The 13,372-nt window shown below is 42.0% G+C and overlaps 16 non-coding genes across 16 annotated transcripts; all 16 read right to left on the minus strand.

Annotated features, from left to right (window-relative positions):
* Nucleotides 1–329: 329 nt before the first annotated feature.
* Trnan-guu (transfer RNA asparagine (anticodon GUU)) lies at nucleotides 330–403 on the minus strand. The gene has a single exon. It is a non-coding gene; the product is annotated as a tRNA-Asn (tRNA).
* Nucleotides 404–1,140: 737 nt separating this feature from the next.
* On the minus strand, nucleotides 1,141–1,214 carry Trnan-guu (transfer RNA asparagine (anticodon GUU)). Its single transcript has one exon. It is a non-coding gene; the product is annotated as a tRNA-Asn (tRNA).
* Nucleotides 1,215–1,954: 740 nt separating this feature from the next.
* On the minus strand, nucleotides 1,955–2,028 carry Trnan-guu (transfer RNA asparagine (anticodon GUU)). Its single transcript has one exon. It is a non-coding gene; the product is annotated as a tRNA-Asn (tRNA).
* Nucleotides 2,029–4,065: 2,037 nt separating this feature from the next.
* On the minus strand, nucleotides 4,066–4,137 carry Trnae-uuc (transfer RNA glutamic acid (anticodon UUC)). The gene has a single exon. It is a non-coding gene; the product is annotated as a tRNA-Glu (tRNA).
* A 243-nt stretch (nucleotides 4,138–4,380) lies between these two features.
* On the minus strand, nucleotides 4,381–4,454 carry Trnan-guu (transfer RNA asparagine (anticodon GUU)). Its single transcript has one exon. It is a non-coding gene; the product is annotated as a tRNA-Asn (tRNA).
* Nucleotides 4,455–4,879: 425 nt separating this feature from the next.
* On the minus strand, nucleotides 4,880–4,951 carry Trnae-uuc (transfer RNA glutamic acid (anticodon UUC)). Its single transcript has one exon. It is a non-coding gene; the product is annotated as a tRNA-Glu (tRNA).
* Nucleotides 4,952–6,492: 1,541 nt separating this feature from the next.
* Nucleotides 6,493–6,564, minus strand: Trnae-uuc (transfer RNA glutamic acid (anticodon UUC)). Its single transcript has one exon. It is a non-coding gene; the product is annotated as a tRNA-Glu (tRNA).
* Nucleotides 6,565–7,299: 735 nt separating this feature from the next.
* Trnae-uuc (transfer RNA glutamic acid (anticodon UUC)) lies at nucleotides 7,300–7,371 on the minus strand. Its single transcript has one exon. It is a non-coding gene; the product is annotated as a tRNA-Glu (tRNA).
* Nucleotides 7,372–7,614: 243 nt separating this feature from the next.
* Trnan-guu (transfer RNA asparagine (anticodon GUU)) lies at nucleotides 7,615–7,688 on the minus strand. The gene has a single exon. It is a non-coding gene; the product is annotated as a tRNA-Asn (tRNA).
* A 417-nt stretch (nucleotides 7,689–8,105) lies between these two features.
* Nucleotides 8,106–8,177, minus strand: Trnae-uuc (transfer RNA glutamic acid (anticodon UUC)). The gene has a single exon. It is a non-coding gene; the product is annotated as a tRNA-Glu (tRNA).
* A 1,542-nt stretch (nucleotides 8,178–9,719) lies between these two features.
* Nucleotides 9,720–9,791, minus strand: Trnae-uuc (transfer RNA glutamic acid (anticodon UUC)). Its single transcript has one exon. It is a non-coding gene; the product is annotated as a tRNA-Glu (tRNA).
* Nucleotides 9,792–10,034: 243 nt separating this feature from the next.
* Trnan-guu (transfer RNA asparagine (anticodon GUU)) lies at nucleotides 10,035–10,108 on the minus strand. The gene has a single exon. It is a non-coding gene; the product is annotated as a tRNA-Asn (tRNA).
* Nucleotides 10,109–10,525: 417 nt separating this feature from the next.
* On the minus strand, nucleotides 10,526–10,597 carry Trnae-uuc (transfer RNA glutamic acid (anticodon UUC)). Its single transcript has one exon. It is a non-coding gene; the product is annotated as a tRNA-Glu (tRNA).
* Nucleotides 10,598–11,339: 742 nt separating this feature from the next.
* Trnae-uuc (transfer RNA glutamic acid (anticodon UUC)) lies at nucleotides 11,340–11,411 on the minus strand. Its single transcript has one exon. It is a non-coding gene; the product is annotated as a tRNA-Glu (tRNA).
* A 734-nt stretch (nucleotides 11,412–12,145) lies between these two features.
* Nucleotides 12,146–12,217, minus strand: Trnae-uuc (transfer RNA glutamic acid (anticodon UUC)). The gene has a single exon. It is a non-coding gene; the product is annotated as a tRNA-Glu (tRNA).
* A 243-nt stretch (nucleotides 12,218–12,460) lies between these two features.
* On the minus strand, nucleotides 12,461–12,534 carry Trnan-guu (transfer RNA asparagine (anticodon GUU)). The gene has a single exon. It is a non-coding gene; the product is annotated as a tRNA-Asn (tRNA).
* Nucleotides 12,535–13,372: the final 838 nt, after the last annotated feature.

Below are 13,372 nucleotides of genomic sequence, written 5' to 3' on the forward strand. Positions count from 1 at the left end.
GGTGGAAGAAGTTGTTCCAATGCCGGGAATCGACCTGGGGCCGCCTGGGTGAAAGCCAGGAATCCTAACCACTAGAGCACATTGGAAGCTGATATTTTACAGGCAATGTTGAAGGACTGAATGCTGGCTGTATTCCTGCCGTCTTTGTGCACAGAGTTCTTGTGCATGAGAATGACGACCTGACATTAATGAATACATGTATATCAAGTGTGTTAGAGACTTGTTTAAACTGATATATCGTATTGTAGCATGTATTTGCGTCAACTACAAACATCTGTAAAATCCAAAAGAGCTAAATATCAAGTACTGATGTTTACAAAAAGCAAGTGCGTCCCTGGGTGGGCTTGAACCACCAACCTTTCGGTTAACAGCCGAACGCGCTAACCGATTGCGCCACAGAGACGGAACTGACGAGATGGGGCTCACTTTAAGATGTGACTGATGTGGAAGTTATGTGCCCTTGCCGAGGGAAACGTCTGGTGGAGTGTTTCAACAACGGTTGTGTAAGGGGTGGGATAGTCTTGCGCAATGACACATTGGCTTACCTGATGTATTTATTGGAAGATGTGGACACTAGGATATACATAAACCTAAATCTAGGACTTAAAACGCATGCCTTTGATTTCCGACTGTGCACATGAGAAATGTATACTTCTTGAAGTTGAAGTCATTTTCTTGTGAGATGGAAAAAGGATTAATTGTTCCAAAGCCAGGAATTTGTTCCTATGACGTAAACTGCATGCCTTTTACTTTTGACTTTGCACGTGACTAATATATACTTCTTGAAATTGAACTCAATTTCTTGTCAGATGGTAAAAGAATTTGTTCCAATGCCGGGAATCGAACCCGGGCTGCCTGGGTGAAAGCCAGGAATCCTAACCACTAGACCACATTGGAAGGTGATATTTCACACGCAATGTTGAAGGACTGAATGCTGGCTGTATTCCTGCCGTCTTTGTGCACAGAGTTCTTGTGCATGAGAATGACGACCTGACATTAATGAATACATGTATATCAAGTGTGTTAGGGACGTGTTTAAACTGATATATCGTATTGTAGCATGTATTTGCGTCAACTACAAACATCTGTAAAATCCAAAAGAGCTAAATATCAAGTACTGATGTTTACAAAAAGCAAGTGCGTCCCTGGGTGGGCTTGAACCACCAACCTTTCGGTTAACAGCCGAACGCGCTAACCGATTGCGCCACAGAGACGGAACTGACGAGATGGGGCTCACTTTAAGATGTGACTGATGCGGTGGAAGTTATGTGCCCTTGCCGAGGGAAACGTCTGGTGGAGTGTTTCAATAACGGTTGTGTAAGGAGTGGGGTAGTCTTGCGCAATGACACATTGGCTTACCTGATGTATTTATTGGAAGATGTGGACACTAGGATATACATAAACCTATATCTTGGACTTAAAACGCATGCCTTTGATTTCTGACTGTGCACATGAGAAATGTATACTTCTTGAAGTTGAAGTCATTTTCTTGTGAGATGGAAAAAGGATTAATTGTTCCAAAGCCAGGAATTTGTTCCTATGACGTAAACTGCATGCCTTTCACTTTCGACTTTGCACGTGACTAATATATACTTCTTGAAATTGAACTCAATTTTTTGTGACATGGTGAAAGAAGTTGTTCCAATGCCGGGAATCGACCTGGGGCAGGCTGGGTGAAAGCCAGGAATCCTAACCACTAGAGCACATTGGAAGCTGATATTTTACAGGCAATGTTGAAGGGCTGAATGCTGGCTGTATTCCTGCCGTCTTTGTGCACAGAGTTCTTGTGCATGAGAATGACGACCTGACATTAATGAATACATGTATATCAAGTGTGTTAGAGACTTGTTTAAACTGATGTGTCGTATTGTAGCATGTATTTGCGTCAACTACAAACATCTGTAAAATCCAAAAGAGCTAAATATCAAGTACTGATGTTTACGAAAAGCAAGTGCGTCCCTGGGTGGGCTTGAACCACCAACCTTTCGGTTAACAGCCGAACGCGCTAACCGATTGCGCCACAGAGACGGAACTGACGAGATGGGGCTCACTTTAAGATGTGACTGATGTGGTGGAAGTTATGTGCCCTTGCCGAGGGAAACGTCTGGTGGAGTGTTTCAACAACTGTTGTGTAAGGGGTGGGATAGTCTTGCGCAATGACACATTGGCTTACCTGATGTATTTATTGGAAGATGTGGACACTAGGATATACATAAACCTAAATCTAGGACTTAAAACGCATGCCTTTGATTTCTGACTGTGCACATGACAAATGTATACTTCTTGAAGTTGAAGTCATTTTCTTGTGAGATGGAAAAAGGATTAATTGTTCCAAAGCCAGGAATTTGTTCCTATGACGTAAACTGCATGCCTTTTACTTTTGACTTTGCACGTGACTAATATATACTTCTTGAAATTGAACTCAATTTCTTGTCAGATGGTAAAAGAATTTGTTCCAATGCCGGGAATCGAACCCGGGCTGCCTGGGTGAAAGCCAGGAATCCTAACCACTAGACCACATTGGAAGGTGATATTTTACAGGCAATGTTGAAGGACTGAATGTTGGCTGTTTTCCTGCCGTCTTTGTGCATTGAGTTCTTGTGCATGAGAATGACGACCTGACATTAATGAATACATGTATATCAAGTGTGTTAGAGACTTGTTTAAACTGATATATCGTATTGTAGCATGTATTTGCGTCAACTACAAACATCTGTAAAATCCAAAAGAGCTAAATATCAAGTACTGATGTTTACAAAAAGCAAGTGCGTCCCTGGGTGGGCTTGAACCAGCAACCTTTCGGTTAACAGCCGAACGCGCTAATCGATTGCGCCACAGAGACGGAACTGACGAGATGGGGCTCACTTTAAGATGTGACTGATGTGGTGGAAGTTATGTGCCCTTGCCGAGGGAAACGTCTGGTGGTGTGTTTCAACAACTGTTGTGTAAGGGGTGGGATAGTCTTGCGCAATGACACATTGGCTTACCTGATGTATTCATTGGAAGATGTGGACACTGGGATGTACATGAAGATAAATCTAGGACTTTAGATGCATGTATTTTACTTCTGACTGTACGCATGACATATGTATACTTCTTGATGTGAACTCACTTTCTTGTGAGATGAATTAATTGTTCCAAAGCCAGGAATTTATTCCTATGACGTAATATGCATGCCTTTTACTTTTGACTTTGCACGTGACTAATATATACTTCTTGAAATTGAACTCAATTTCTTGTCAGATGGTAAAAGAATTTGTTCCTATGCCGGGAATCGAACCCGGGCCGCCTGGGTGAAAGCCAGGAATCCCAACCACTAGACCACATTGGAAGCTGATATTTTACAGGCAATGTTGAAGGACTGAATGCTGGCTGTATTCCTGCCGCCTTTGTGCACAGAGTTCTTGTGCATGAGAATGACGACCTGACATTAATGAATGCATGTATGTCAAGTGTGTTAGAGACTTGTTTAAACTGATATATCGTATTGTAGCATGTATTTGCGTCAACTACAAACATCTGTAAAATCCAAAAGAGCGAAATATCAAGTACTGATGTTTACAAAAAGCAAGTGCGTCCCTGGGTGGGCTTGAACCAGCAACCTTTCGGTTAACAGCCGAACGCGCTAACCGATTGCGCCACAGAGACGGAACTGACGAGAAGGGGCTCACTTTAAGATGTGACTGATGTGGTGGAAGTTATGTGCCCTTGCCGAGGGAAACGTCTGGTGGTGTGTTTCAACAACTGTTGTGTAAGGGGTGGGATAGTCTTGCGCAATGACACATTGGCTTACCTGATGTATTTATTGGAAGATGTGGACACTGGGATGTAAATGAAGATAAATCTAGGACTTTAGATGCATGTATTTTACTTCTGACTGTACGCATGACATATGTATACTTCTTGATGTGAACTCACTTTCTTGTGAGATGAATTAATTGTTCCAAAGCCAGGAATTTATTCCTATGACGTAAACTGCATGCCTTTTACTTTTGACTTTGCACGTGACTAATATATACTTCTTGAAATTGAACTCAATTTCTTGTCAGATGGTAAAAGAATTTGTTCCAATGCCGGGAATCGAACCCGGGCCGCCTGGGTGAAAGCCAGGAATCCTAACCACTAGACCACATTGGAAGCTGATATTTTACAGGCAATGTTGAAGGACTGAATGCTGGCTGTATTCCTGCCGTCTTTGTGCACAGAGTTCTTGTGCATGAGAATGACGACCTGACATTAATGAATACATGTATATCAAGTGTGTTAGAGACTTGTTTAAACTGATATATCGTATTGTAGCATGTATTTGCGTCAACTACAAACATCTGTAAAATCCAAAAGAGCTAAATATCAAGTACTGATGTTTACAAAAAGCAAGTGCGTCCCTGGGTGGGCTTGAACCACCAACCTTTCGGTTAACAGCCGAACGCGCTAACCGATTGCGCCACAGAGACGGAACTGACGAGATGGGGCTCACTTTAAGATGTGACTGATGTGGTGGAAGTTATGTGCCCTTGCCGAGGGAAACGTCTGGTGGAGTGTTTCAACAACGGTTGTGTAAGGGGTGGGATAGTCTTGCGCAATGACACATTGGCTTACCTGATGTATTTATTGGAAGATGTGGACACTAGGATATACATAAACCTAAATCTAGAACTTAAAACGCATGCCTTTGATTTCTGACTGTGCACATGACAAATGTATACTTCTTGAAGTTGAAGTCATTTTCTTGTGAGATGGAAAAAGGATTAATTGTTCCAAAGCCAGGAATTTGTTCCTATGACGTAATATGCATGCCTTTTACTTTTGACTTTGCACGTGACTAATATATACTTCTTGAAATTGAACTCAATTTCTTGTCAGATGGTAAAAGAATTTGTTCCAATGCCGGGAATCGAACCCGGGCCGCCTGGGTGAAAGCCAGGAATCCTAACCACTAGACCACATTGGAAGCTGATATTTTACAGGCAATGTTGAAGGACTGAATGCTGGCTGTATTCCTGCCGTCTTTGTGCATTGAGTTCTTGTGCATGAGAATGACGACCTGACATTAATGAATGCATGTATGTCAAGTGTGTTAGAGACTTGTTTAAACTGATATATCGTATTGTAGCATGTATTTGCGTCAACTACAAACATCTGTAAAATCCAAAAGAGCGAAATATCAAGTACTGATGTTTACAAAAAGCAAGTGCGTCCCTGGGTGGGCTTGAACCACCAACATTTCGGTTAACAGCCGAACGCGCTAATCGATTGCGCCACAGAGACGGAACTGACGAGATGGGGCTCACTTTAAGATGTGACTGATGTGGTGGAAGTTATGTGCCCTTGCCGAGGGAAACGTCTGGTGGTGTGTTTCAACAACTGTTGTGTAAGGGGTGGGATAGTCTTGCGCAATGACACATTGGCTTACCTGATGTATTTATTGGAAGATGTGGACACTGGGATGTACATGAAGATAAATCTAGGACTTTAGATGCATGTATTTTACTTCTGACTGTACGCATGACATATGTATACTTCTTGATGTGAACTCACTTTCTTGTGAGATGAATTAATTGTTCCAAAGCCAGGAATTTATTCCTATGACGTAATATGCACGCCTTTTACTTTTGACTTTGCACGTGACTAATATATACTTCTTGAAATTGAACTCAATTTCTTGTCAGATGGTAAAAGAATTTGTTCCAATGCCGGGAGTCGAACCCGGGCCGCCTGGGTGAAAGCCAGGAATCCTAACCACTAGACCACATTGGAAGCTGATATTTTACAGGCAATGTTGAAGGACTGAATGCTGGCTGTATTCCTGCCGTCTTTGTGCACAGAGTTATTGTGCATGAGAATGACGACCTGACATTAATGAATACATGTATGTCAAGTGTGTTAGAGACTTGTTTAAACTGATATATCGTATTGTAGCATGTATTTGCGTCAACTACAAACATCTGTAAAATCCAAAAAGAGCGAAATATCAAGTACTGATGTTTACAAAAAGCAAGTGCGTCCCTGGGTGGGCTTGAACCAGCAACCTTTCGGTTAACAGCCGAACGCGCTAACCGATTGCGCCACAGAGACGGAACTGACGAGAAGGGGCTCACTTTAAGATGTGACTGATGTGGTGGAAGTTATGTGCCCTTGCCGAGGGAAACGTCTGGTGGTGTGTTTCAACAACTGTTGTGTAAGGGGTGGGATAGTCTTGCGCAATGACACATTGGCTTACCTGATGTATTTATTGGAAGATGTGGACACTGGGATGTACATGAAGATAAATCTAGGACTTTAGATGCATGTATTTTACTTCTGACTGTACGCATGACATATGTATACTTCTTGATGTGAACTCACTTTCTTGTGAGATGAATTAATTGTTCCAAAGCCAGGAATTTATTCCTATGACGTAATATGCACGCCTTTTACTTTTGACTTTGCACGTGACTAATATATACTTCTTGAAATTGAACTCAATTTCTTGTCAGATGGTAAAAGAATTTGTTCCAATGCCGGGAATCGAACCCGGGCCGCCTGGGTGAAAGCCAGGAATCCTAACCACTAGACCACATTGGAAGCTGATATTTTACAGGCAATGTTGAAGGACTGAATGCTGGCTGTATTCCTGCCGTCTTTGTGCACAGAGTTATTGTGCATGAGAATGACGACCTGACATTAATGAATACATGTATGTCAAGTGTGTTAGAGACTTGTTTAAACTGATATATCGTATTGTAGCATGTATTTGCGTCAACTACAAACATCTGTAAAATCCAAAAAGAGCGAAATATCAAGTACTGATGTTTACAAAAAGCAAGTGCGTCCCTGGGTGGGCTTGAACCAGCAACCTTTCGGTTAACAGCCGAACGCGCTAACCGATTGCGCCACAGAGACGGAACTGACGAGAAGGGGCTCACTTTAAGATGTGACTGATGTGGTGGAAGTTATGTGCCCTTGCCGAGGGAAACGTCTGGTGGTGTGTTTCAACAACTGTTGTGTAAGGGGTGGGATAGTCTTGCGCAATGACACATTGGCTTACCTGATGTATTTATTGGAAGATGTGGACACTGGGATGTACATGAAGATAAATCTAGGACTTTAGATGCATGTATTTTACTTCTGACTGTACGCATGACATATGTATACTTCTTGATGTGAACTCACTTTCTTGTGAGATGAATTAATTGTTCCAAAGCCAGGAATTTGTTCCTATGACGTAAAATGCATGCCTTTTACTTTTGACTTTGCACGTGACTAATATATACTTCTTGAAATTGAACTCAATTTCTTGTCAGATGGTAAAAGAATTTGTTCCAATGCCGGGAATCGAACCCGGGCCGCCTGGGTGAAAGCCAGGAATCCTAACCACTAGACCACATTGGAAGCTGATATTTTACAGGCAATGTTGAAGGACTGAATGCTGGCTGTATTCCTGCCGTCTTTGTGCACAGAGTTCTTGTGCATGAGAATGACGACCTGACATTAATGAATACATGTATATCAAGTGTGTTAGAGACTTGTTTAAACTGATATATCGTATTGTAGCATGTATTTGCGTCAACTACAAACATCTGTAAAATCCAAAAGAGCGAAATATCAAGTACTGATGTTTACAAAAAGCAAGTGCGTCCCTGGGTGGGCTTGAACCACCAACCTTTCGGTTAACAGCCGAACGCGCTAACCGATTGCGCCACAGAGACGGAACTGACGAGATGGGGCTCACTTTAAGATGTGACTGATGTGGTGGAAGTTATGTGCCCTTGCCGAGGGAAACGTCTGGTGGTGTGTTTCAACAACTGTTGTGTAAGGGGTGGGATAGTCTTGCGCAATGACACATTGGCTTACCTGATGTATTTATTGGAAGATGTGGACACTGGGATGTAAATGAAGATAAATCTAGGACTTTAGATGCATGTATTTTACTTCTGACTGTACGCATGACATATGTATACTTCTTGATGTGAACTCACTTTCTTGTGAGATGAATTAATTGTTCCAAAGCCAGGAATTTATTCCTATGACGTAAAATGCATGCCTTTTACTTTTGACTTTGCACGTGACTAATATATACTTCTTGAAATTGAACTCAATTTCTTCTCAGATGGTAAAAGAATTTGTTCCAATGCCGGGAATCGAACCCGGGCCGCCTGGGTGAAAGCCAGGAATCCTAACCACTAGACCACATTGGAAGCTGATATTTTACAGGCAATGTTGAAGGACTGAATGCTGGCTGTATTCCTGCCGTCTTTGTGCACAGAGTTATTGTGCATGAGAATGACGACCTGACATTAATGAGTACATGTATGTCAAGTGTGTTAGAGACTTGTTTAAACTGATATATCGTATTGTAGCATGTATTTGCGTCAACTACAAACATCTGTAAAATCCAAAAAGAGCGAAATATCAAGTACTGATGTTTACAAAAAGCAAGTGCGTCCCTGGGTGGTCTTGAACCAGCAACCTTTCGGTTAGCAGCCGAACGCGCTAACCGATTGCGCCACAGAGACGGAACTGACGAGAAGGGGCTCACTTTAAGATGTGACTGATGTGGTGGAAGTTATGTGCCCTTGCCGAGGGAAACGTCTGGTGGTGTGTTTCAACAACTGTTGTGTAAGGGGTGGGATAGTCTTGCGCAATGACACATTGGCTTACCTGATGTATTTATTGGAAGATGTGGACACTGGGATGTACATGAAGATAAATCTAGGACTTTAGATGCATGTATTTTACTTCTGACTGTACGCATGACATATGTATACTTCTTGATGTGAACTCACTTTCTTGTGAGATGAATTAATTGTTCCAAAGCCAGGAATTTGTTCCTATGACGTAAAATGCATGCCTTTTACTTTTGACTTTGCACGTGACTAATATATACTTCTTGAAATTGAACTCAATTTCTTGTCAGATGGTAAAAGAATTTGTTCCAATGCCGGGAATAGAACCCGGGCCGCCTGGGTGAAAGCCAGGAATCCTAACCACTAGACCACATTGGAAGCTGATATTTTACAGGCAATGTTGAAGGACTGAATGCTGGCTGTATTCCTGCCGTCTTTGTGCACAGAGTTATTGTGCATGAGAATGACGACCTGACATTAATGAATACATGTATGTCAAGTGTGTTAGAGACTTGTTTAAACTGATATATCGTATTGTAGCATGTATTTGCGTCAACTACAAACATCTGTAAAATCCAAAAAGAGCGAAATATCAAGTACTGATGTTTACAAAAAGCAAGTGCGTCCCTGGGTGGGCTTGAACCAGCAACCTTTCGGTTAACAGCCGAACGCGCTAACCGATTGCGCCACAGAGACGGAACTGACGAGAAGGGGCTCACTTTAAGATGTGACTGATGTGGTGGAAGTTATGTGCCCTTGCCGAGGGAAACGTCTGGTGGTGTGTTTCAACAACTGTTGTGTAAGGGGTGGGATAGTCTTGCGCAATGACACATTGGCTTACCTGATGTATTTATTGGAAGATGTGGACACTGGGATGTACATGAAGATAAATCTAGGACTTTAGATGCATGTATTTTACTTCTGACTGTACGCATGACATATGTATACTTCTTGATGTGAACTCACTTTCTTGTGAGATGAATTAATTGTTCCAAAGCCAGGAATTTGTTCCTATGACGTAAAATGCATGCCTTTTACTTTTGACTTTGCACGTGACTAATATATACTTCTTGAAATTGAACTCAATTTCTTGTCAGATGGTAAAAGAATTTGTTCCAATGCCGGGAATCGAACCCGGGCCGCCTGGGTGAAAGCCAGGAATCCTAACCACTAGACCACATTGGAAGCTGATATTTTACAGGCAATGTTGAAGGACTGAATGCTGGCTGTATTCCTGCCGTCTTTGTGCACAGAGTTCTTGTGCATGAGAATGACGACCTGACATTAATGAATACATGTATATCAAGTGTGTTAGAGACTTGTTTAAACTGATATATCGTATTGTAGCATGTATTTGCGTCAACTACAAACATCTGTAAAATCCAAAAGAGCGAAATATCAAGTACTGATGTTTACAAAAAGCAAGTGCGTCCCTGGGTGGGCTTGAACCACCAACCTTTCGGTTAACAGCCGAACGCGCTAACCGATTGCGCCACAGAGACGGAACTGACGAGATGGGGCTCACTTTAAGATGTGACTGATGTGGTGGAAGTTATGTGCCCTTGCCGAGGGAAACGTCTGGTGGTGTGTTTCAACAACTGTTGTGTAAGGGGTGGGATAGTCTTGCGCAATGACACATTGGCTTACCTGATGTATTTATTGGAAGATGTGGACACTGGGATGTAAATGAAGATAAATCTAGGACTTTAGATGCATGTATTTTACTTCTGACTGTACGCATGACATATGTATACTTCTTGATGTGAACTCACTTTCTTGTGAGATGAATTAATTGTTCCAAAGCCAGGAATTTATTCCTATGACGTAAAATGCATGCCTTTTACTTTTGACTTTGCACGTGACTAATATATACTTCTTGAAATTGAACTCAATTTCTTGTCAGATGGTAAAAGAATTTGTTCCAATGCCGGGAATCGAACCCGGGCCGCCTGGGTGAAAGCCAGGAATCCTAACCACTAGACCACATTGGAAGCTGATATTTTACAGGCAATGTTGAAGGACTGAATGCTGGCTGTATTCCTGCCGTCTTTGTGCACAGAGTTCTTGTGCATGGGAATGACGACCTGACATTAATGAATACATGTATATCAAGTGTGTTAGAGACTTGTTTAAACTGATATATCGTATTGTAGCATGTATTTGCGTCAACTACAAACATCTGTAAAATCCAAAAGAGCGAAATATCAAGTACTGATGTTTACAAAAAGCAAGTGCGTCCCTGGGTGGGCTTGAAACACCAACCTTTCGGTTAACAGCCGAACGCGCTAACCGATTGCGCCACAGAGACGGAACTGACGAGAAGGGGCTCACTTTAAGATGTGACTGATGTGGTGGAAGTTATGTGCCCTTGCCGAGGGAAACGTCTGGTGGTGTGTTTCAACAACTGTTGTGTAAGGGGTGGGATAGTCTTGCGCAATGACACATTGGCTTACCTGATGTATTTATTGGAAGATGTGGACACTAGGATATACATAAACCTAAATCTAGGACTTAAAACGCATGCCTTTGATTTCTGACTGTGCACATGACAAATGTATACTTCTTGAAGTTGAAGTCATTTTCTTGTGAGATGGAAAAAGGATTAATTGTTCCAAAGCCAGGAATTTGTTCCTATGACGTAAACTGCATGCCTTTTACTTTTGACTTTGCACGTGACTAATATATACTTCTTGAAATTGAACTCAATTTCTTGTCAGATGGTAAAAGAATTTGTTCCAATGCCGGGAATCGAACCCGGGCCGCCTGGGTGAAAGCCAGGAATCCTAACCACTAGACCACATTGGAAGCTGATATTTTACAGGCAATGTTGAAGGACTGAATGCTGGCTGTATTCCTGCCGTCTTTGTGCACAGAGTTCTTGTGCATGGGAATGACGACCTGACATTAATGAATACATGTATATCAAGTGTGTTAGAGACTTGTTTAAACTGATATATCGTATTGTAGCATGTATTTGCGTCAACTACAAACATCTGTAAAATCCAAAAGAGCGAAATATCAAGTACTGATGTTTACAAAAAGCAAGTGCGTCCCTGGGTGGGCTTGAAACACCAACCTTTCGGTTAACAGCCGAACGCGCTAACCGATTGCGCCACAGAGACGGAACTGACGAGAAGGGGCTCACTTTAAGATGTGACTGATGTGGTGGAAGTTATGTGCCCTTGCCGAGGGAAACGTCTGGTGGTGTGTTTCAACAACTGTTGTGTAAGGGGTGGGATAGTCTTGCGCAATGACACATTGGCTTACCTGATGTATTTATTGGAAGATGTGGACACTGGGATGTACATGAAGATAAATCTAGGACTTTAGATGCATGTATTTTACTTCTGACTGTACGCATGACATATGTATACTTCTTGATGTGAACTCACTTTCTTGTGAGATGAATTAATTGTTCCAAAGCCAGGAATTTGTTCCTATGACGTAAAATGCATGCCTTTTACTTTTGACTTTGCACGTGACTAATATATACTTCTTGAAATTGAACTCAATTTCTTGTCAGATGGTAAAAGAATTTGTTCCAATGCCGGGAATCGAACCCGGGCCGCCTGGGTGAAAGCCAGGAATCCTAACCACTAGACCACATTGGAAGCTGATATTTTACAGGCAATGTTGAAGGACTGAATGCTGGCTGTATTCCTGCCGTCTTTGTGCACAGAGTTCTTGTGCATGAGAATGACGACCTGACATTAATGAATACATGTATATCAAGTGTGTTAGAGACTTGTTTAAACTGATATATCGTATTGTAGCATGTATTTGCGTCAACTACAAACATCTGTAAAATCCAAAAGAGCTAAATATCAAGTACTGATGTTTACAAAAAGCAAGTGCGTCCCTGGGTGGGCTTGAACCACCAACCTTTCGGTTAACAGCCGAACGCGCTAACCGATTGCGCCACAGAGACGGAACTGACGAGATGGGGCTCACTTTAAGATGTGACTGATGTGGTGGAAGTTATGTGCCCTTGCCGAGGGAAACGTCTGGTGGTGTGTTTCAACAACTGTTGTGTAAGGGGTGGGATAGTCTTGCGCAATGACACATTGGCTTACCTGATGTATTTATTGGAAGATGTGGACACTGGGATGTACATGAAGATAAATCTAGGACTTTAGATGCATGTATTTTACTTCTGACTGTACGCATGACATATGTATACTTCTTGATGTGAACTCACTTTCTTGTGAGATGAATTAATTGTTCCAAAGCCAGGAATTTATTCCTATGACGTAAAATGCATGCCTTTTACTTTTGACTTTGCACGTGACTAATATATACTTCTTGAAATTGAACTCAATTTCTTGTCAGATGGTAAAAGAATTTGTTCCAATGCCGGGAATCGACCCCGGGCCGCCTGGGTGAAAGCCAGGAATCCTAACCACTAGACCACATTGGAAGCTGATATTTTACAGGCAATGTTGAAGGACTGAATGCTGGCTGTATTCCTGCCGTCTTTGTGCACAGAGTTCTTGTGCATGAGAATGACGACCTGACATTAATGAATACATGTATATCAAGTGTGTTAGAGACTTGTTTAAACTGATATATCGTATTGTAGCATGTATTTGCGTCAACTACAAACATCTGTAAAATCCAAAAGAGCGAAATATCAAGTACTGATGTTTACAAAAAGCAAGTGCGTCCCTGGGTGGGCTTGAACCAGCAACCTTTCGGTTAACAGCCGAACGCGCTAACCGATTGCGCCACAGAGACGGAACTGACGAGATGGGGCTCACTTTAAGATG

This window comes from Haliotis asinina, chromosome 3 (assembly GCF_037392515.1).
Source record: "Haliotis asinina isolate JCU_RB_2024 chromosome 3, JCU_Hal_asi_v2, whole genome shotgun sequence".
NCBI lineage: Eukaryota > Metazoa > Mollusca > Gastropoda > Lepetellida > Haliotidae > Haliotis > Haliotis asinina.